This window comes from Scyliorhinus canicula, chromosome 28 (assembly GCF_902713615.1).
Source record: "Scyliorhinus canicula chromosome 28, sScyCan1.1, whole genome shotgun sequence".
NCBI lineage: Eukaryota > Metazoa > Chordata > Chondrichthyes > Carcharhiniformes > Scyliorhinidae > Scyliorhinus > Scyliorhinus canicula.
In genome coordinates this window covers 4,032,527-4,055,021 of record NC_052173.1, presented here as the reverse complement: position 1 = coordinate 4,055,021, position 22,495 = coordinate 4,032,527, and positions in this window count along the sequence as shown.

Here is a 22,495-nt window from a genome sequence, read left to right as displayed (position 1 = left end):
CCCTATCCAAGCTGATCTGAGGCCCTATCCAAGCTGATCTGAGGCCCTATCCAAGCTGATCTGAGGCCCTATCCAAGCTGATCTGAGCCCTATCCAAGCTGATCTGAGGCCCTATCCAAGCTGATCTGAGTCTGATCCAAGCTGATCTGAGCCCTATCCAAGCTGATCTGAGCCCCTCCAAGCTGATCTGAGGCCCTATCCAAGCTGATCTGAGCCCTATCCAAGCTGATCTGAGGCCCTATTCAAGCTGATCTGAGGCCCTATCCAAGCTGATCTGAGGCCCTATCCAAGCTGATCTGAGGTCTGATCCAAGCTGACCTGAGGCCCTATCCAAGCTGATCTGAGGCCCTATCCAAGCTGATCTGAGGCCCTATCCAAGCTGATCTGAGGCCCTATCCAAGCTGATCTGAGGCCCTATCCAAACTGATCTGAGGCCCTATCCAAGCTGATCTGAGGCCCTATCCAAGCTGATCTGAGGCCCTATCCAAGCTGATCTGAGGCCCTATCCAAGCTGATCTGAGGTCCTATCCAAGCTGATCTGAGGCCCTATCCAAGCTGATCTGAGGTCTGATCCAAGCTGATCTGAGGCCCTATCCAAGCTGATCTGAGGCCCTATCCAAGCTGATCTGAGGCCCTATCCAAGCTGATCTGAGGCCCTATCCAAGCTGATCTGAGGCCCTATCCAAGCTGATCTGAGGCCCTATCCAACTGATCTGAGGCCCTATCCAAGCTGATCTGAGGCCCTATCCAAGCTGATCTGAGGTCTGATCCAAGCTGATCTGAGGCCCTATCCAAGCTGATCTGAGGCCCTATCCAAGCTGATCAGAGGCCCTATCCAAGCTGATCTGAGGCCCTATCCAAGCTGATCTGAGGCCCTATCCAAGCTGATCTGAGGTCTGATCCAAGCTGATCTGAGGCCTGATCCAAGCTGATCTGAGGCCCTATCCAAGCTGATCTGAGGCCCTATCCAAGCTGATCTGAGGCCCTATCCAAGCTGATCTGAGGCCCTATCCAAGCTGATCTGAGGTCTGATCCAAGCTGATCTGAGGCCCTATCCAAGCTGATCTGAGGCCCTATCCAAGCTGATCTGAGGCCCTATCCAAGCTGATCTGAGGCCCTATCCAAGCTGATCTGAGCCCCTATCCAAGCTGATCTGAGGCCCTATCCAAGCTGATCTGAGGCCCTATCCAAGCTGATCTGAGGTCTGATCCAAGCTGACCTGAGGCCCTATCCAAGCTGATCTGAGGCCCTATCCAAGCTGATCTGAGGCCCTATCCAAGCTGATCTGAGGCCCTATCCAAACTGATCTGAGGCCCTATCCAAGCTGATCTGAGGCCCTATCCAAGCTGATCTGAGGCCCTATCCAAGCTGATCTGAGGCCCTATCCAAACTGATCTGAGGCCCTATCCAAGCTGATCTGAGGCCCTATCCAAGCTGATCTGAGGCCCTATCCAAGCTGATCTGAGCCCCTATCCAAGCTGATCTGAGGTCTGATCCAAGCTGATCTGAGGCCCTATCCAAGCTGATCTGAGGCCCTATCCAAGCTGATCTGAGGCCCTATCCAAGCTGATCTGAGGCCCTATCCAAGCTGATCTGAGGTCCGATCCAAGCTGATCTGAGGCCCTATCCAAGCTGATCTGAGCCCCTATCCAAGCTGATCTGAGGTCTGATCCAAGCTGATCTGAGGCCCTATCCAAGCTGATCTGAGGCCCTATCCAAGCTGATCTGAGGCCCTATCCAAGCTGATCTGAGCCCCTATCCAAGCTGATCTGAGGCCCTATCCAAGCTGATCTGAGGCCTGATCCAAGCTGATCTGAGGCCCTATCCAAGCTGATCTGAGGCCCTATCCAAGCTGATCTGTGGCCCTATCCAAGCTGATCTGAGGCCCTATCCAAGCTGATCTGAGGCCCTATCCAAGCTGATCTGAGGTCCTATCCAAGCTGATCTGAGGCCCTATCCAAGCTGATCTGAGGTCTGATCCAAGCTGATCTGAGGCCCTATCCAAGCTGATCTGAGGCCCTATCCAAGCTGATCTGAGGCCCTATCCAAGCTGATCTGAGGCCCTATCCAAGCTGATCTGAGGCCCTATCCAAGCTGATCTGAGGCCCTATCCAAGCTGATCTGAGGCCCTATCCAAGCTGATCTGAGGCCCTATCCAAGCTGATCTGAGGTCCGATCCAAGCTGATCTGAGGCCCTATCCAAGCTGATCTGAGGCCCTATCCAAGCTGATCTGAGGCCCTATCCAAGCTGATCTGAGGCCCTATCCAAGCTGATCTGAGGCCCTATCCAAGCTGATCTGAGGTCTGATCCAAGCTGATCTGAGGCCCTATCCAAGCTGATCTGAGGCCCTATCCAAGCTGATCTGAGCCCCTATCCAAGCTGATCTGAGGCCCTATCCAAGCTGATCTGAGGCCCTATCCAAGCTGATCTGAGGCCCTATCCAAGCTGATCTGAGGCCCTATCCAAGCTGATCTGAGGCCCTATCCAAGCTGATCTGAGGCCCTATCCAAGCTGATCTGAGGTCTGATCCAAGCTGATCTGAGGCCCTATCCAAGCTGATCTGAGGCCCTATCCAAGCTGATCTGAGGCCGTATCCAAGCTGATCTGAGGCCCTATCCAAGCTGATCTGAGGCCCTATCCAAGCTGATCTGAGGCCCTATCCAAGCTGATCTGAGGCCCTATCCAAGCTGATCTGAGGCCCTATCCAAGCTGATCTGAGGCCCTATCCAAGCTGATCTGAGGTCTGATCCAAGCTGATCTGAGGCCCTATCCAAGCTGATCTGAGGCCCTATCCAAGCTGATCTGAGGCCCTATCCAAGCTGATCTGAGGCCCTATCCAAGCTGATCTGAGGCCCTATCCAAGCTGATCTGAGGCCCTATCCAAGCTGATCTGAGGCCCTATCCAAGCTGATCTGAGGCCCTATCCAAGCTGATCTGGGGCCCTATCCAAGCTGATCTGAGGCCCTATCCAAGCTGATCTGAGGTCTGATCCAAGCTGATCTGAGGTCCGATCCAAGCTGATCTGAGGTCCGATCCAAGCTGATCTGAGGCCCTATCCAAGCTGATCTGAGGCCCTATCCAAGCTGATCTGAGGCCCTGTCCAAGCTGATCTGAGGCCCTATCCAAGCTGATCTGAGGCCTGATCCAAGCTGATCTGAGGCCCTATCCAAGCTGATCTGAGCCCCTATCCAAGCTGATCTGAGGCCCTATCCAAGCTGATCTGGCGCCCTATCCAAGCTGATCTGAGGCCCTATCCAAGCTGATCTGAGGCCCTATCCAAGCTGATCTGAGGTCCGATCCAAGCTGATCTGAGGCCCTATCCAAGCTGATCTGAGGCCCTATCCAAGCTGATCTGAGGCCCTATCCAAGCTGATCTGAGCCCCTATCCAAGCTGATCTGAGGCCCTATCCAAGCTGATCTGAGGCCCTATCCAAGCTGATCTGAGGCCCTATCCAAGCTGATCTGAGGCCCTATCCAAGCTGATCTGAGGTCTGATCCATGCCATGCAGAACAGTCAATGTTAAGCTTCATGTGCCGAGTGGCCTCCTTCTGCATTGTAAATTCTATGATAATCTATGATTAATCTAGGACAAAGGTTCGGCATAACATCGTGGGACGAAGGGCCTGTTATTTGCTGTATTTTTCTATGTTCTATGTTCATGTTCAGGAGAAATTATGTTTGATTTACAGTATTTACTTTCTGCTCACAAACCTTTGACTCATTTCACTCACTGTGAGTAACTGGGACATATCGGCAAGAAATATCTCCTATTTGATTCCTGGGACAGGATTTTGCTGTGACTTCCTGAACTCTGCCACCAGGTTCAAATAGGGGTCAGAAGCCCATGCTGTGTGGGGTACCCAGCTGTGATTTCCCATAATTGGCCAATTAAAGGCCAGAGTCTGTTCTTTAAGCTGGAGGGCCAATAGGACGCTTTCCTGCTAAATGTCCATTCCTCTGGGAAAAAGGCCTGGGATGGGATGGAGCCGAGGCACCTCCGGCCCCACTGGGACAGAAACATGTACTCCCGGGTCCGTGCAGAGTTTGCCCAATCTTTATTGTTGCTGTTGGTCGCAACAGCCCAGATTTGAGAGAGAAGAACTATTCTGGATTCCTGCTTCTGATTCCAGCCGAGCTTCCTGCTTCCACACGATTGGTCTCGGCGCTGACAGACCACTTGGTCTAATACTTGCTGAGACCCAACTGGGACCAGATAAAACAATGACCACCTGAGTGAGGTAGAGAGGTAAAGACAATCTGAGAACGCGGGAAGGGAGGCGTGGGAAAAGTTTGTTCTGTTTTACCCCTCACATCGAGAGTACTCCCTCCATATTTTGCTTCTCATTTAGTTTGCTCGGAAATGAAATAGTGGTAAACTTTTAAAAATTAATTCTCAAGATTTGAGCAACACGGACGAGGTGAGCATTGTGAATTGCCCTCCAAAAGGAGGTAGGCAATGACCTGGACCACAACAAGTGCAATGAATGAATATAATTGAGTGGCTTGCTCCGTTATTTCACAGGACAGTTAAGAGTCAGTCACATTGCTGTTAATCTACAGTCGCAGGGGAGACAGTAGCGCAGTGACATTATCACTGGACTAATAATCCAGAGACCCAGAGCAAGATGTCAGGACCTGGGTTCAGATCCCACCATGGCAGATGGTGCCATTTGAATTCAATGCAAATCTGGATTTAATTGCCTAGTGAAGACAATGAAATCATTGTCGATTGTCATAAAAACTCATCTGGTTCACTAATGTCCTTTCGGAAGGAAATCTGCTGCCCTTACCTGGTCTGGCCTACATGTGACTCCAGACCCACAGCAATGTGAAATGCCACTCAGCTCGAGGGCAAATAGGGATGTGTAACAAATACTGAACTTGCCTGAACTGCACCCATGAAAGAACAAAGAAAAAAAAACATGTTGACCCTGTATTCACTCTATTTCCTTTTTGAATGATTCCCCCTGTTCTGATGGAGATTTTCCTCCAATTATCTGCTCCCAGTCCACTTTGGCCAGCTCTTGTCCTATTAAAATCAGCCTTCCCCCAATTCAGAATGTGTGTTTGTGTTTCCGGTCTATCTTTGTCCTTTTCCACAACGACCTTAAATCTCCATGAGTTATGGTCACTATCCCCAAAATGCTCCCCATTTCTTCTACTGCCAGTCTGGCTTCATTCGCTCAAATTAGGTCCAGTTCCTCTCTTGTCGCACTTTCGACATGCTGCTTCAGGAAACTCTCCTGGATGCACTGAACATTCGGCCCCCCGAAGCCTTTCACACTTTGCCTCTTCCATTTAATATTGGGGAAGTTAGGATCCCCTCTTCTTCTTACCCTTTGTTTTTCCACTTCTCTTTTTTTAATAAATATTTTTATTGAGGCATTTATAAAAAAACATCAAACACAACCACAACTAAAATCAAGACAAGGAACAAACAGGAGATCGCATTATAACTAAATAAGTAACCAACAACCACAACCCACCCTCCCTAACATGTCCCCACCCCCCAACCCCCACCCTCTCTGCTTTCACCTTTTCCTGTCAAACCCGGAACCCCCCCCGTCACTCCCTGCTGACTTTGCTGTCCTGGAAGAAGTCAATAAATGGTTTTCATCTCTGGGCAAACCCTTCCATCGACCCCCTTAAGGCAAATTTAATTTTCTCCAGCCGACGAAAATCCGCGAGGTCGCTGATCCACACCCCCGGCTTCGGGGGCTCCGAACCCCAACAGGATCCGTCTCCGGGCTACCAGGGAGGCAAAAGCCAGAACGTCGGCCTCTCTCACCCCCTGGACTCCCGGGTCTTCCAACACTCCAAACATTGCCAATTCTGGACTCGGAACCACCTTCAACCTCAATACCTCCGACATCAAGCCAGCAAACCCCGCCAAGACCCTTCCAGCTTCGGACATGGTTCGCGGGACCTCCCACACACTGCCCACACCGATCCTCCACCCCCTCAAAGAACCTCCTCATTCTGGTCACTGTCATATGGCGCATATGTGGACTACCTTAAATTGAATGGGACTCAGCCTGGCGCACGAGAAGGACCCATTCACCCTCCTCAAAGCTTCCTCCCATAACCCAGCCTCCATCACCCCCCCCCCCCCCAGCTCCTCCTCCCAATTCCACTTAACGACTCCTATCAAGCACCCTCCAAGCTCCAGATTCTGCCCCCCCTACGAATAAAACCCCAAACCGTTCAATCCCCGCACGCCGCTACCCCTGGAACCCCGCGTCCAGCCACCCCCCCCCCCCCCCCCCCCCCCCCGGAACAAACCTGTGATTCCCACAGATCGGGGCCCAAACCGAGGCCCCCTCCAGCCCCAGGTGCTGCTGCCACCATCCCCAAATCCTCAGGGCCACCACCAACACCGGACTTGTGGAGTACATGGCCAGCGAGACCAGCAGAGGTGCCGTCAACAGTGCCCACAAACTAGTACCCTTAAACGAGGCTGCCTCCATCCCACACCGACCCCTCCCCCAGTAACCACTTCCTTACCATGGCTATATTCACCACCCAGTAATAATTCACTAAATTTGGCAAGGCCAGTCGTCCCCTCCCCCCCCCCGCTCCAACAGAGCCTCCTATACTCATGGGGCCTTCCCGATATTAGTGTGTTAACCTTCCTGAAAAAGGCCTTGGAGATAAAAATCGGGAGGTTGGAATGCAAACAAAAAGCTCGGGAGCACAGTCATCTTTACAGACTGCTACTGGCCCACCAATGACAACAGAAGCACATCCCATCTTTGAAAAACCCCTTCATTTGCTCCACCAGCTGGGCCAGATTCAACTTGTGTAATTGCTCCCACCCCCGTGCCATCGGTATACCCAGGCACCTGAAACCCACCCCCATTCCTTTAAACAGCAGCTTGCCCAGCCTGCTCTCCTGCCCCCTCGCCTGGATCGGGGATACCTCACTCTTTCCCAGCTTGTACCCCGAAAACCAGCCGAATTTCACCAAAAGGTCCAGGATACCCCCTATGCTTGCCAGTGGGTCCAAAATGTACAACAATAGGTTGTCTGCATATCGGAACACCCTATGCTCCACTGCTCTGCCACCGCACAATCCCTTTCCAACCCCCAGTCACTCTAAGCGCCATTGCCAGTGGCTCTATCGCCAATTTGTTATGGGCCAGGGTTTAGAGAACCCCAAAGTGTATCATGGAGTTCACCTGACCCACAACTTTTAATATATTGTGGTATGGGGAGCACACGGCCCACTCTACAGGTGTGGTACAGCAGAAATGGAAAAGTATTTTTTAAAGCAAAACGATGTTTATTCTATGAATTCAGTCAACACTTTATCAATACACAGTAAAGGTCTATCAACTACCAACACTGTCAATCCCCACAGATACAATACTCTAGAGGTAACCCTTAATAACTCCCCCAACAACATCCATACGACAAAAGACTCTTTTTAACAAAGACAGCAGGTTTGAAATCCCTGCAGAAAGGAGGTGTCACTTTGAAGTTATTGATGCACTATCAATTACGATGAGACGCGAGTAGGGAGTAATTGAGGCTTTATTAAGCAGAGCTGTGTTGCCTCCTGCAGCTGCTGATGAAATGGCTGCTGTCCGGTGAGCACAGATATTTATACTCCGCCTACTGGGCGGAGCCAGCAGTCAGGGATCTACCCCCGTACCTGTAGTACAGGGGCCTTACCGTAATACCCTCGGATGGAGTGCAGTATATACAATATAATACAACAGTGGTGACGACCACATTCACCCTCTGTTAAAAATGAGTCCAGCAGGGCTGGTGGAAACTATTTACATACAGGTTGTCATTCAGATTTCAGAGAAGGTCACAAATTTAGACGAGCGGGCGCCTTGATCTGTCGTTAAGAGCGCCGCAGTGCTGGTGGCGAGTCAGGCGTTGGCTCAGTCGTCGGTGACTCCGGGAGCGTGTCGACATCCTCTGCAACCCCGGGTGGGACCAAGGGGAGGATGGATCGTCCTGGGGCGGGGGCTGTAGTAAGGTGCGCTGGGGGGAGGGAGGGTGACGCCGGGGGGGGGGAACCAGCTGGTGCCAGGTCCCTTGGGGAGACTGTGTCTTGGCAGCCGCCGGGGTGCGCCACGTAGGCGTACTGCGGGTACCCATGCGGCAGCTGTACCCTCTCGACCAACGGGTCCACCTTGTGGAGTCGCACGTGCTTGTGGAAGAGGACGGGTCCTGGAGCTGCCAGCCACGTTGGGAGTGAAACCCCGGAGGTGGACTTCCTGGGGAAGGCAAGGAGACGTTCATGGGGAGTTTCGTTAGTCGCGGTGCACAGGAGCGACCGAATGGAGTGAAGGGCGTCGGGAAGGACCTCCTACCAGCGGGAGGCCGGGAGATTTCTGGACCGTAGGGCCAGCAGGACGGCGTTCCAGACCACCCCATTCTCCCGCTCTACCCGCCCGTTTCCCCAGGGGTTGTAGCTGGTCGGCCTGCTCGAGGCGATGCCCTTGCTGAGCAGGAACTGACGCAGCCCGTCTGTCATAAAGGAGGAGCCCCGGTCGCTGTGGACGTAGGCGGGGAAACCGAACAGAGCGAAGATGGTGTTGAGGGTTTTGATGATGCTGGCAGACGTTATATCGGGACATGGGATGGCAAAGGGGAATCTGGAGTACTCGTCGACCGCATTGAGGAAGTACGAGTTGCGGTCGGTGGAGGGGAGGGGCCCTTTGAAGTCCAGGCTGAGGCGTTCAAAGGGGCGGGAGGCCTTCACCAGGCACGCACGGTACGGCCGGTAGAAGTGCGGCTTGCACTCCGCGCAAACCTGGCAGTCTCTGGTGACAGCCCTGACTTCCTCGATGGAGTAGGGCAGATTGCAGGCGTAAATGAAGGGATAAAAGCGGTTGACCTCTGGGTGACAGAGGCCATCGTGTAGGGCCCAGAGTCGGTCCACCTGTGCGCTGGCACATGTACCTCGGGATAGGGCATCGGGGGGGAGGGGGGGCTCGTTGAGCTTACCGGGGCGATACAAAATCTCCTAATTGTAGGTGGAGAGCTCAATCCTCCACTGCAAGATCTTATCATTTTCGATCTTACCCCGCTGTGTATTATTGTACATGAAGGCAACCGACCGTTGGTCCGTGAGAACATAGAACAGTACAGCACAGAACAGGCCCTTCGGCCCTCGATGTTGTGCCGAGCCATGATCACCCAACTCAAACCCACATATCCACCCTATACCCGTAACCCAACAACCCCCCATCCCTTAACCTTACTTTTTAGGACACTACGGGCAATTTAGCATGGCCAATCCACCTAACTCGCACATCTTTGGACTGTGGGAGGAAACCGGAGCACCCGGAGGAAACCCACGCACACACGGGGAGGACGTGCAGACTCCGCACAGACAGTGACCCAGCCGGGAATCGAACCTGGGACCCTGGAGCTGTGAAGCATTTATGCTAACCACCATGCTACCGTGTGAATCTCCTGCCAGCCAGGTAATGACTCCAGTGCCGCACAGCTTCCACGATGGCTTGGGCCTCCTTTTCGACGGAGGAGTGCCGAATGTCGGAGGCATGGAGGGTGCGGGAAAAGAATGCCACAGGCCTGCCTGCCTGGTTGAGGATGGCGGCCACAGCGACGTCTGATGCATCGCTCTCCACTTGGAATGGGAACGTCTTGTCGACCGCGGCCTTGGCGATGTCGGCCTTGATACGGTTGAAGGCCTGGTGAGCCTTGGCCGTCAGTGGGAAGGCGATGGAGTGGATGAGTGGCCGGGCCTTGTCCGCATAGTTCAGAACCCACTGGGCGTAGTACGAGAAAAACCCCAGGTATCATTTGAGGGCCTTGGGGCAGTAGGGAAGGGAGAGGTCCATGAGGGGACGCATGCGGTCAGGGTCGGGCCCTAGAGCTCCATTCTGAACCACATAGCCAAGGATGGCTAATCAGTTCGTGCTAAACACACACTTCTCCTTGTTGTAAGTTAGGTTGAGGAGTGTGGCGGTGTGGAGAAATTTGGAAAGGTTAGCGTCGTGGTCCTGCTGGTCATGGCCGCAGATGGTGACATTGTCCAGGTACGGGAAAGTGGCCCGCAGTCTGTACCGGTCAACCATTCGGTCCATCTCTGTTTGGAAGACCGAAACCCCGTTAGTGACGCCAAACGGAGCCCTAAGGAAGTGGTAAAGGCGGCCATCTGCTTCAAACGCGGTGTACGGGCGGTCCGCCTTGCGAATGGGGAGCTGGTGGGAGGCAGATTTCAGTTCCACTGTTGAGAAGAACAGGTACTGTGCAATCTGATTGACCATATCTGATATGCGTGGGAGGGGGTACGCGTCGAGCTGCGTGTACCGATTGATGGTCTGACTGTAGTCCACGACCATCCTGTTTTTCTCCCCAGTTTTGACCACTACCACTTGGGCTCTCCAGGGGCTGTTGCTGGCCTCGATAATGCCTTCCCGAAGCAGCCGCTGGACCTCAGACCTGATGAAAGACCGGTCCTGGGCTGTACCGTCTGCTCCTGGTGGCGACGGGTTTGCAATCCGGGGTGAGGTTTGCAAACCAAGAAGGTGGGTCGACCTTAAGGGTCACGAGGCCGCACACAGTAAGGGGTGGTAGGGGCCCGCCAAATTTCAGGGTTAGGCTCTGGAGGTTGCACTGGAAGTCCAGGCCGAGTAGCAGGGCAGTGCAGAGATTGGGAAGGACGTGGAGCCGGAAGCCGCTGAACTCTACGCGCTGGATAGTGAGGGTGGCGATGCTGCGTGTGTGTGATGCTGGTACAGACAGTGTGTGATGCTGGTACTGACAGTGTGTGTGATGCTGGTACAGACAGTGTGTGTGATGCTGGTACTGACAGTGTGTGTGATGCTGGTACAGACAGTGTGTGTGATGCTGGTACAGACAGTGTGTGTGATGCTGGTACTGACAGTGTGTGTGATGCTGGTACTGACAGTGTGTGTGATGCTGGTACAGACAGTGTGTGTGATGCTGGTACTGACAGTGTGTGTGACGCTGGTACAGACAGTGTGTGTGATGCTGGTACAGTGTGTGTGTGTGATGCTGGTACTGACAGTGTGTGTGATGCTGGTACAGACAGTGTGTGTGATGCTGGTACAGACAGTGTGTGTGATGCTGGTACAGACAGTGTGTGTGATGCTGGTACTGACAGTGTGTGTGATGCTGGTACTGACAGTGTGTGTGATGCTGGTACAGACAGTGTGTGTGATGCTGGTACTGACAGTGTGTGTGATGCTGGTACAGACAGTGTGTGTGATGCTGGTACAGACAGTGTGTGTGATGCTGGTACAGACAGTGTGTGTGATGCTGGTACTGACAGTGTGTGTGATGCTGGTACTGACAGTGTGTGTGATGCTGGTACAGACAGTGTGTGTGATGCTGGTACAGACAGTGTGTGTGATGCTGGTACAGACAGTGTGTGTGATGCTGGTACTGACAGTGTGTGTGATGCTGGTACAGACAGTGTGTGTGATGCTGGTACAGACAGTGTGTGTGATGCTGGTACTGACAGCGTGTGTGATGCTGGTACAGACAGTGTGTGATGCTGATACAGACAGTGTGTGTGATGCTGATACAGACAGTGTGTGTGATGCTGGTACAGACAGTGTGTGTGATGCTGGTACTGACAGTGTGTGTGATGCTGGTACAGACAGTGTGTGTGATGCTGGTACAGACAGTGTGTGTGATGCTGGTACTGACAGTGTGTGTGATGCTGGTACAGACAGTGTGTGTGACGCTGGTACAGACAGTGTGTGTGATGCTGGAACAGTGTGTGTGATGCTGGTACTGACAGTGTGTGTGATGCTGGTACAGACAGTGTGTGTGATGCTGGTACTGACAGTATGTGTGATGCTGGTACAGACAGTGTGTGTGATGCTGGTACAGACAGTGTGTGTGACGCTGGTACAGACAGTGTGTGTGATGCTGGAACAGTGTGTGTGATGCTGGTACTGACAGTGTGTGTGATGCTGGTACAGACAGTGTGTGTGATGCTGGTACAGACAGTGTGTGTGATGCTGGTACAGACAGTGTGTGTGATGCTGGTACTGACAGTGTGTGTGATGCTGGTACTGACAGTGTGTGTGATGCTGGTACTGACAGTATGTGTGATGCTGGTACAGACAGTGTGTGTGATGCTGGTACTGACTGTGTGTGTGATGCTGGTACTGACTGTGTGTGTGATGCTGGTACAGACAGTGTGTGTGATGCTGGTACTGACAGTGTGTGTGATGCTGGTACAGACAGTGTGTGTGATGCTGGTACAGACAGTGTGTGTGATGCTGGTACAGACAGTGTGTGTGACGCTGGTACTGACAGTGTGTGTGATGCTGGTACAGACAGTGTGTGTGATGCTGGTACAGACAGTGTGTGTGATGCTGGTACAGACAGTGTGTGTGATGCTGGTACAGACAGTGTGTGTGATGCTGGTACTGACAGTGTGTGTGATGCTGGTACTGACAGTGTGTGTGATGCTGGTACAGTGTGTGTGATGCTGGTACTGACAGTGTGTGTGACGCTGGTACTGACAGTGTGTGTGATGCTGGTACTGACAGTGTGTGTGATGCTGGTACAGACAGTGTGTGTGATGCTGGTACTGACAGTGTGTGTGATGCTGGTACAGACAGTGTGTGTGATGCTGGTACAGTGTGTGTGATGCTGGTACTGACAGTGTGTGTGATGCTGGTACTGACAGTGTGTGTGATGCTGGTACAGACAGTGTGTGTGATGCTGGTACAGACAGTGTGTGTGATGCTGGTACAGACAGTGTGTGTGATGCTGGTACTGACAGTGTGTGTGATGCTGGTACTGACAGTGTGTGTGATGCTGGTACTGACAGTGTGTGTGATGCTGGTACAGACAGTGTGTGTGATGCTGGTACAGACAGTGTGTGTGATGCTGGTACAGACAGTGTGTGTGATGCTGGTACTGACAGTGTGTGTGATGCTGGTACAGACAGTGTGTGTGATGCTGGTACAGACAGTGTGTGTGATGCTGGTACTGACAGCGTGTGTGATGCTGGTACAGACAGTGTGTGATGCTGATACAGACAGTGTGTGTGATGCTGATACAGACAGTGTGTGTGATGCTGGTACAGACAGTGTGTGTGATGCTGGTACTGACAGTGTGTGTGATGCTGGTACAGACAGTGTGTGTGATGCTGGTACAGACAGTGTGTGTGATGCTGGTACTGACAGTGTGTGTGATGCTGGTACAGACAGTGTGTGTGACGCTGGTACAGACAGTGTGTGTGATGCTGGAACAGTGTGTGTGATGCTGGTACTGACAGTGTGTGTGATGCTGGTACAGACAGTGTGTGTGATGCTGGTACTGACAGTATGTGTGATGCTGGTACAGACAGTGTGTGTGATGCTGGTACAGACAGTGTGTGTGACGCTGGTACAGACAGTGTGTGTGATGCTGGAACAGTGTGTGTGATGCTGGTACTGACAGTGTGTGTGATGCTGGTACAGACAGTGTGTGTGATGCTGGTACAGACAGTGTGTGTGATGCTGGTACTGACAGTGTGTGTGATGCTGGTACTGACAGTGTGTGTGATGCTGGTACTGACAGTATGTGTGATGCTGGTACAGACAGTGTGTGTGATGCTGGTACTGACTGTGTGTGTGATGCTGGTACTGACTGTGTGTGTGATGCTGGTACAGACAGTGTGTGTGATGCTGGTACTGACAGTGTGTGTGATGCTGGTACAGACAGTGTGTGTGATGCTGGTACAGACAGTGTGTGTGATGCTGGTACAGACAGTGTGTGTGATGCTGGTACAGACAGTGTGTGTGATGCTGGTACAGACAGTGTGTGTGATGCTGGTACAGACAGTGTGTGTGATGCTGGTACTGACAGTGTGTGTGATGCTGGTACTGACAGTGTGTGTGATGCTGGTACAGTGTGTGTGATGCTGGTACTGACAGTGTGTGTGATGCTGGTACAGACAGTGTGTGTGATGCTGGTACAGACAGTGTGTGTGATGCTGGTACTGACAGTGTGTGTGATGCTGGTACAGACAGTGTGTGTGATGCTGGTACAGACAGTGTGTGTGATGCTGGTACAGACAGTGTGTGTGACGCTGGTACAGACAGTGTGTGTGATGCTGGTACAGACAGTGTGTGTGATGCTGGTACTGACAGTGTGTGTGATGCTGGTACTGACAGTGTGTGTGACGCTGGTACAGACAGTGTGTGTGATGCTGGTACAGTGTGTGTGATGCTGGTACTGACAGTGTGTGTGATGCTGGTACAGACAGTGTGTGTGATGCTGGTACAGACAGTGTGTGTGATGCTGGTACAGACAGTGTGTGTGATGCTGGTACAGACAGTGTGTGTGATGCTGGTACTGACAGTGTGTGTGATGCTGGTACAGACAGCGTGTGTGATGCTGGTACAGACAGTGTGTGTGATGCTGGTACTGACAGTGTGTGTCACGCTGGTACAGACAGTGTGTGTGATGCTGGTACTGACAGTGTGTGTGATGCTGGTACTGACAGTGTGTGTGATGCTGGTACAGACAGTGTGTGTGATGCTGGTACTGACAGTGTGTGTGATGCTGGTACTGACAGTGTGTGTGATGCTGGTACTGACAGTGTGTGTGATGCTGGTACTGACAGCGTGTGTGATGCTGGTACAGACAGTGTGTGTGACGCTGGTACTGACAGTGTGTGACGCTGGTACTGACAGTGTGTGTGATGCTGGTACAGTGTGTGTGATGCTGGTACTGACAGTGTGTGTGATGCTGGTACTGACAGTGTGTGTGATGCTGGTACTGACAGTGTGTGTGATGCTGGTACAGACAGTGTGTGTGATGCTGGTACAGACAGTGTGTGTGATGCTGGTACAGACAGTGTGTGTGATGCTGGTACAGACAGTGTGTGATGCTGGTACAGACAGTGTGTGTGATGCTGGTACTGACAGTATGTGTGATGCTGGTACTGACAGTGTGTGTGATGCTGGTACTGACAGCGTGTGTGATGCTGGTACAGACAGTGTGTGTGATGCTGGTACAGACAGTGTGTGTGATGCTGGTACAGACAGTGTGTGTGATGCTGGTACAGACAGTGTGTGTGATGCTGGTACAGACAGTGTGTGTGATGCTGGTACTGACAGTGTGTGTGATGCTGGTACAGACAGTGTGTGATGCTGGTACAGACAGTGTGTGTGATGCTGGTACTGACAGTGTGTGTGATGCTGGTACAGACAGTGTGTGATGCTGGTACAGACAGTGTGTGTGATGCTGGTACTGACAGTGTGTGTGATGCTGGTACTGACAGTGTGTGTGATGCTGGTACAGACAGCGTGTGTGATGCTGGTACAGACAGTGTGTGTGATGCTGGTACAGACAGTGTGTGTGATGCTGGTACAGACAGTGTGTGTGATGCTGGTACTGACAGTGTGTGTGATGCTGGTACAGACAGTGTGTGTGATGCTGGTACAGACAGTGTGTGTGATGCTGCTACAGACAGTGTGTGTGATGCTGGTACAGACAGTGTGTGTGATGCTGGTACAGGCAGTGTGTGTGATGCTGGTACAGACAGCATGTGTGATGCTGGTACAGACAGTGTGTGTGATGCTGGTACAGACAGTGTGTGTGATGCTGGTACAGACAGTGTGTGTGTGTGATGCTGGTACAGACAGTGTGTGTGATGCTGGTACAGACAGTGTGTGTGATGCTGGTACTGACTGTGTGTGTGATGCTGGTACTGACTGTGTGTGTGATGCTGGTACAGACAGTGTGTGTGATGCTGGTACAGACAGTGTGTGTGATGCTGGTACAGTGTGTGTGTGTGATGCTGGTACTGACAGTGTGTGTGATGCTGGTATAGACAGTGTGTGTGATGCTGGTACAGACAGTGTGTGTGATGCTGGTACAGACAGTGTGTGTGATGCTGGTACAGTGTGTGTGATGCTGGTACAGACAGTGTGTGTGATGCTGGTACAGACAGTGTGTGTGATGCTGGTACAGACAGTGTGTGTGATGCTGGTACTGACAGTGTGTGTGATGCTGGTACAGACAGTGTGTGTGATGCTGGTACAGACAGTGTGTGTGACGCTGGTACAGACAGTGTGTGTGATGCTGGTACTGACAGTGTGTGTGATGCTGGTACAGACAGCGTGTGTGATGCTGGTACAGACAGCGTGTGTGATGCTGGTACTGACAGTGTGTGTGATGCTGGTACAGACAGTGTGTGTGATGCTGGTACTGACAGTGTGTGTGATGCTGGTACAGACAGTGTGTGTGATGCTGGTACAGACAGTGTGTGTGATGCTGGTACTGACAGTGTGTGTGATGCTGGTACTGACAGTGTGTGTGATGCTGGTACTGACAGTGTGTGTGATGCTGGTACAGACAGTGTGTGTGATGCTGGTACAGACAGTGTGTGTGACGCTGGTACAGACAGTGTGTGTGATGCTGGTACTGACAGTGTGTGTGACGCTGGTACAGACAGTGTGTGTGATGCTGGTACAGTGTGTGTGTGATGCTGGTACAGACAGTGTGTGTGATGCTGGTACAGACAGTGTGTGTGATGCTGGTACTGACAGTGTGTGTGATGCTGGTACAGACAGTGTGTGTGATGCTGGTACAGACAGTGTGTGTGATGCTGGTACAGACAGTGTGTGTGATGCTGGTACAGACAGTGTGTGTGATGCTGGTACTGACAGTGTGTGTGATGCTGGTACAGACAGTGTGTGTGATGCTGGTACTGACAGTGTGTGTGATGCTGGTACTGACAGTGTGTGTGATGCTGGTACAGACAGTGTGTGTGATGCTGGTACAGACAGTGTGTGTGATGCTGGTACAGACAGTGTGTGTGATGCTGGTACTGACAGTGTGTGTGATGCTGGTACTGACAGTGTGTGTGATGCTGGTACAGACAGTGTGTGTGACGCTGGTACAGACAGTGTGTGTGACGCTGGTACAGACAGTGTGTGTGATGCTGGTACTGACAGTGTGTGTGACGCTGGTACAGACAGTGTGTGTGATGCTGGTACTGACAGTGTGTGTGACGCTGGTACAGACAGTGTGTGTGATGCTGGTACAGTGTGTGTGTGTGATGCTGGTACTGACAGTGTGTGTGATGCTGGTACAGACAGTGTGTGTGATGCTGGTACAGACAGTGTGTGTGATGCTGGTACAGACAGTGTGTGTGATGCTGGTACAGACAGTGTGTGTGATGCTGGTACAGACAGTGTGTGTGATGCTGGTACTGACAGTGTGTGTGATGCTGGTACAGACAGTGTGTGTGATGCTGGTACAGACAGTGTGTGTGATGCTGGTACAGACAGTGTGTGTGATGCTGGTACTGACAGTGTGTGTGACGCTGGTACTGACAGTGTGTGTGATGCTGGTACAGACAGTGTGTGTGATGCTGGTACAGACAGTGTGTGTGATGCTGGTACTGACTGTGTGTGATGCTGGTACTGACAGCGTGTGTGAGACGCTGGTACTGACAGTGTGTGTGATGCTGGCACAGACAGTGTGTGTGATGCTGGTACTGACAGTGTGTGTGATGCTGGTACAGACAGTGTGTGAGATGCTGGTACTGACAGTGTGTGTGATGCTGGTACAGACAGTGTGTGTGATGCTGGTACAGACAGTGTGTGTGATGCTGGTACAGACAGTGTGTGTGATGCTGGTACTGACAGTGTGTGTGATGCTGGTACAGACAGTGTGTGTGATGCTGGTACTGACAGTGTGTGTGATGCTGGTACTGACAGTGTGTGTGATGCTGGTACAGACAGTGTGTGTGATGCTGGTACAGACAGTGTGTGTGATGCTGGTACTGACAGTGTGTGTGATGCTGGTACTGACAGTGTGTGTGATGCTGGTACAGACAGTGTGTGAGATGCTGGTACAGACAGTGTGTGTGATGCTGGTACAGACAGTGTGTGTGATGCTGGTACTGACAGTGTGTGTGATGCTGGTACAGACAGTGTGTGTGATGCTGGTACTGACAGTGTGTGTCACGCTGGTACAGACAGTGTGTGTGATGCTGGTACTGACAGCGTGTGTGATGCTGGTACAGACAGTGTGTGATGCTGATACAGACAGTGTGTGTGATGCTGATACAGACAGTGTGTGTGATGCTGGTACAGACAGTGTGTGTGATGCTGGTACAGACAGTGTGTGTGATGCTGGTACAGACAGTGTGTGTGATGCTGGTAGAGACAGTGTGTGATGCTGATACAGACAGTGTGTGTGATGCTGGTACAGACAGTGTGTGTGATGCTGGTACAGACAGTGTGTGTGATGCTGGTACAGACAGTGTGTGTGATGCTGGTACAGACAGTGTGTGATGCTGATACAGACAGTGTGTGTGATGCTGATACAGACAGTGTGTGTGATGCTGGTACAGACAGTGTGTGATGCTGGTACTGACAGTGTGTGTGATGCTGGTACAGACAGCGTGTGTGATGCTGGTACTGACAGTGTGTGTGATGCTGGTACTGACAGTGTGTGTGATGCTGGTACTGACAGTGTGTGTGATGCTGGTACAGACAGTGTGTGTGATGCTGGTACAGGCAGTGTGTGTGATGCTGGTACTGACAGTGTGTGTGATGCTGGTACTGACAGTGTGTGTGATGCTGGTACAGACAGTGTGTGTGATGCTGGTACAGACAGTATGTGTGATGCTGGTACAGACAGTATGTGTGATGCTGGTACAGTGTGTGTGATGCTGGTACAGACAGTGTGTGTGATGCTGGTACTGACAGTGTGTGTGATGCTGGTACTGACAGTGTGTGTGATGCTGGTACAGACAGTGTGTGAGATGCTGGTACTGACAGTGTGTGTGATGCTGGTACAGACAGTGTGTGTGATGCTGGTACTGACAGCGTGTGTGATGCTGGTACTGACAGCGTGTGTGATGCTGGTACTGACAGTGTGTGTGATGCTGGTACAGACAGTATGTGTGATGCTGGTACTGACAGTGTGTGTGATGCTGGTACAGACAGTGTGTGTGATGCTGGTACTGACAGTGTGTGTGATGCTGGTACTGACAGCGTGTGTGATGCTGGTACAGACAGCGTGTGTGATGCTGGTACAGACAGCGTGTGTGATGCTGGTACAGTGTGTGTGATGCTGGTACAGACAGTGTGTGTGATGCTGGTACTGACAGTGTGTGTGATGCTGGTACAGACAGTGTGTGTGATGCTGGTACTGACAGTGTGTGTGATGCTGGTACAGTGTGTGTGTGTGATGCTGGTACTGACAGTGTGTGTGATGCTGGTACAGACAGTGTGTGTGATGCTGGTACAGACAGTGTGTGTGATGCTGGTACAGTGTGTGTGTGTGATGCTGGTACTGACAGTGTGTGTGATGCTGGTACAGACAGTATGTGTGATGCTGGTACAGACAGTGTGTGTGATGCTGGTACAGACAGTGTGTGTGATGCTGGTACTGACAGTATGTGTGATGCTGGTACAGACAGTGTGTGTGATGCTGGTACAGACAGTGTGTGTGATGCTGGTACTGACAGTGTGTGTGATGCTGGTACAGACAGTGTGTGTGATGCTGGTACTGACAGTGTGTGTGATGCTGGTACAGACAGTGTGTGTGATGCTGGTACAGACAGTGTGTGTGATGCTGGTACAGACGGTGTGTGTGATGCTGGTACAGACGGTGTGTGTGATGCTGGTACAGACGGTGTGTGTGATGCTGGTACAGACAGTGTGTGTGATGCTGGTACTGACAGTGTGTGTGATGCTGGTACAGACAGTGTGTGTGATGCTGGTACTGACAGTGTGTGTGACGCTGGTACAGACAGTGTGTGTGATGCTGGTACAGGCAGTGTGTGTGATGCTGGTACAGACAGTGTGTGTGATGCTGGTACTGACAGTGTGTGTGATGCTGGTACTGACAGTGTGTGTGATGCTGGTACAGGCAGTGTGTGTGATGCTGGTACAGACAGTGTGTGTGATGCTGGTACTGACAGTGTGTGTGATGCTGGTACAGACAGTGTGTGTGATGCTGGTACAGGCAGTGTGTGTGATGCTGGTACAGACAGTGTGTGTGATGCTGGTACTGACAGTGTGTGTGATGCTGGTACTGACAGTGTGTGTGATGCTGATACAGACAGTGTGTGTGATGCTGGTACTGACAGTGTGTGTGATGCTGGTACAGACAGTGTGTGTGATGCTGGTACTGACAGTGTGTGTGATGCTGGTACTGACAGTGTGTGTGATGCTGGTACAGACAGTGTGTGTGATGCTGGTACTGACAGTGTGTGTGATGCTGGTACAGACAGTGTGTGTGATGCTGGTACAGACAGTGTGTGTGACGCTGGTACAGACAGTGTGTGTAATGCTGGTACAGACAGTGTGTGTGATGCTGGTACTGACAGTGTGTGTGATGCTGGTACAGACAGTGTGTGTAATGCTGGTACAGACAGTGTGTGTGATGCTGGTACAGACAGTGTGTGTGATGCTGGTACTGACAGTGTGTGTGATGCTGGTACAGACAGTGTGTGTGATGCTGGTACTGACAGTGTGTGTGATGCTGGTACAGACAGTGTGTGTGACGCTGGTACTGACAGTGTGTGACGCTGGTACTGACAGTGTGTGTGATGTTGGTACAGACAGTGTGTGTGATGCTGGTACTGACAGTGTGTGTGATGCTGGTACAGACAGTGTGTGTGATGCTGGTACAGACAGTGTGTGTGATGCTGGTACAGGCAATGTGTGTGATGCTGGTACAGGGGCAATGTCTTCTTCTGAGTTAACTGGGTTTTCCAGCAGCTCCTTCCAAACCCACGGCCACTACCATCTAGAAGGACAAGAGCAGCAGATACCTGGGAATCCCACCACCTGGAGGTTCCCCTCCAAGACACTCACCATCCTGACTGGGAAATATATCGGCCGTTCCTTCACTGTCACTACGTCAAAATCCTGGAGCTCCCTCCCTAACAGCACAGTGAGTGTACCTACATCACATGGATTGCAGCGGTTCAAGAAGGCAGCTCACCACCACCTTCTCAAGGGGCAGTTTGAGATGGGTACCTCCAGCGACCTCCACATCCCATGCACAAATAATGAAAAGAATTCTTCCAATACCGCACTGTGATCTCTCACTTGCCAAATTCCGTGAGGTAAGCAAGTACTTTGTCGCGACACTACTCCTTCAAGCTGGATTTCACGTTCCCATGCCGAAACAGAAGGAGTGTGGGATCCCTAAGGCACCATCTCTTGTGGGCCATCATTGCTGCATGGCTGAACCGAGTTGGAAGTAGGTTAGATGTGTGGTACTGTCACTGGATGTGTCTGCCCCTTGAGTGCACTTTCACAGTTGATGTCCTTGCTGCATCTCTGGGGCTGGCTTGTTACTGAAACATTGTGAAGGCGGATCCCCACAGGTAGGTGTAATTTTACCTGAAGGTACAACTGATGGTATTAGCACCAATCAGGGCCGGGATTCTCCCCTACCCGGTGGGGCGGCGGGTCCCGGCGTAGCGGAGTGGTGCCAACCACTCCGGCGTCAGGCCTCCCCAAAGGTGCGGAATTCTCCACACCGACTGGTGCCAAAACCGGCGCCAACGGCCTTTGGCGCCCGCCGCCCGATGTTGGGGCTGGCTGAAAGGCCTTCGCCAGTCCGCGCATGCGCCGGTGCGTCAGCGGCCGCTGATGTCACCACCGGCGCATGCGAGGTAGAGGCCGTGGCGGCGGCAGAAGAAAAAGAGTGCCCCCATGGCACTGACCCGTGCCTCCTGTAGCTGGAACCAGAATGGCTGCAGCACCAGAGACCTCACACTTTTATACACCGCCTACTGGGCGGAGCCAGCAGGCAGGGATTTACCATTGTACCTCTAATATACGGGCAGTGCCGTAATACATATAATATACCACAAGTGGTGTTCACCACAATGCCTCTTGCTCCAGTGAGGTACCTACACTCATGACTGTCGATGTGGGTGTGAGAGTCCCTGAAGCTGGATACTAAATCCCTTTGTGCAACCTGACTTATCTGATAGCTCTTCCTCAGCAACAAAGCTCACCATGCTAACACTTCCATTGGAACTAACTGAACAAGAAATAAAAAGCTGTTACAGCAAAAGGTCTGTGGAAACTTCATTAACAAAAAGAAAGCGTGCGCAAAAACATGCCCGAAAATTGTTTATTTCGTTTTACCATTCCCTACAAATGAACTGGTTAGGCCAATATAATTGCCCTTGACAAGGCGGTATTTAGCCACCTTTGTGAATCCACATGAGTGGTTTGCTGGAACATTTCAGAGGGCAGCTCAGAGAAAACCACATTGGTGTGGGCAAGAGTCATAAATACACAGGAAATTTCCTTTGGGAGGCATTAGTAAATTTTTTTTTTGTTGCAACAATCCAATACCTTCACACTAGTTTTTTTTATTCAATTAACTGAATTTAAATTTCTCAGCCCCCATTGGGATTGAACACATGACTCATTTTAGACCCTTGGATTCAAAGTTGAATAACATAGTCAGTGTGCCACCATTCTCAAAGGGTTTCTCCCTGCTCACCACTCCATTGGAGTTTCACCCCAATTGTTTCCACGTGT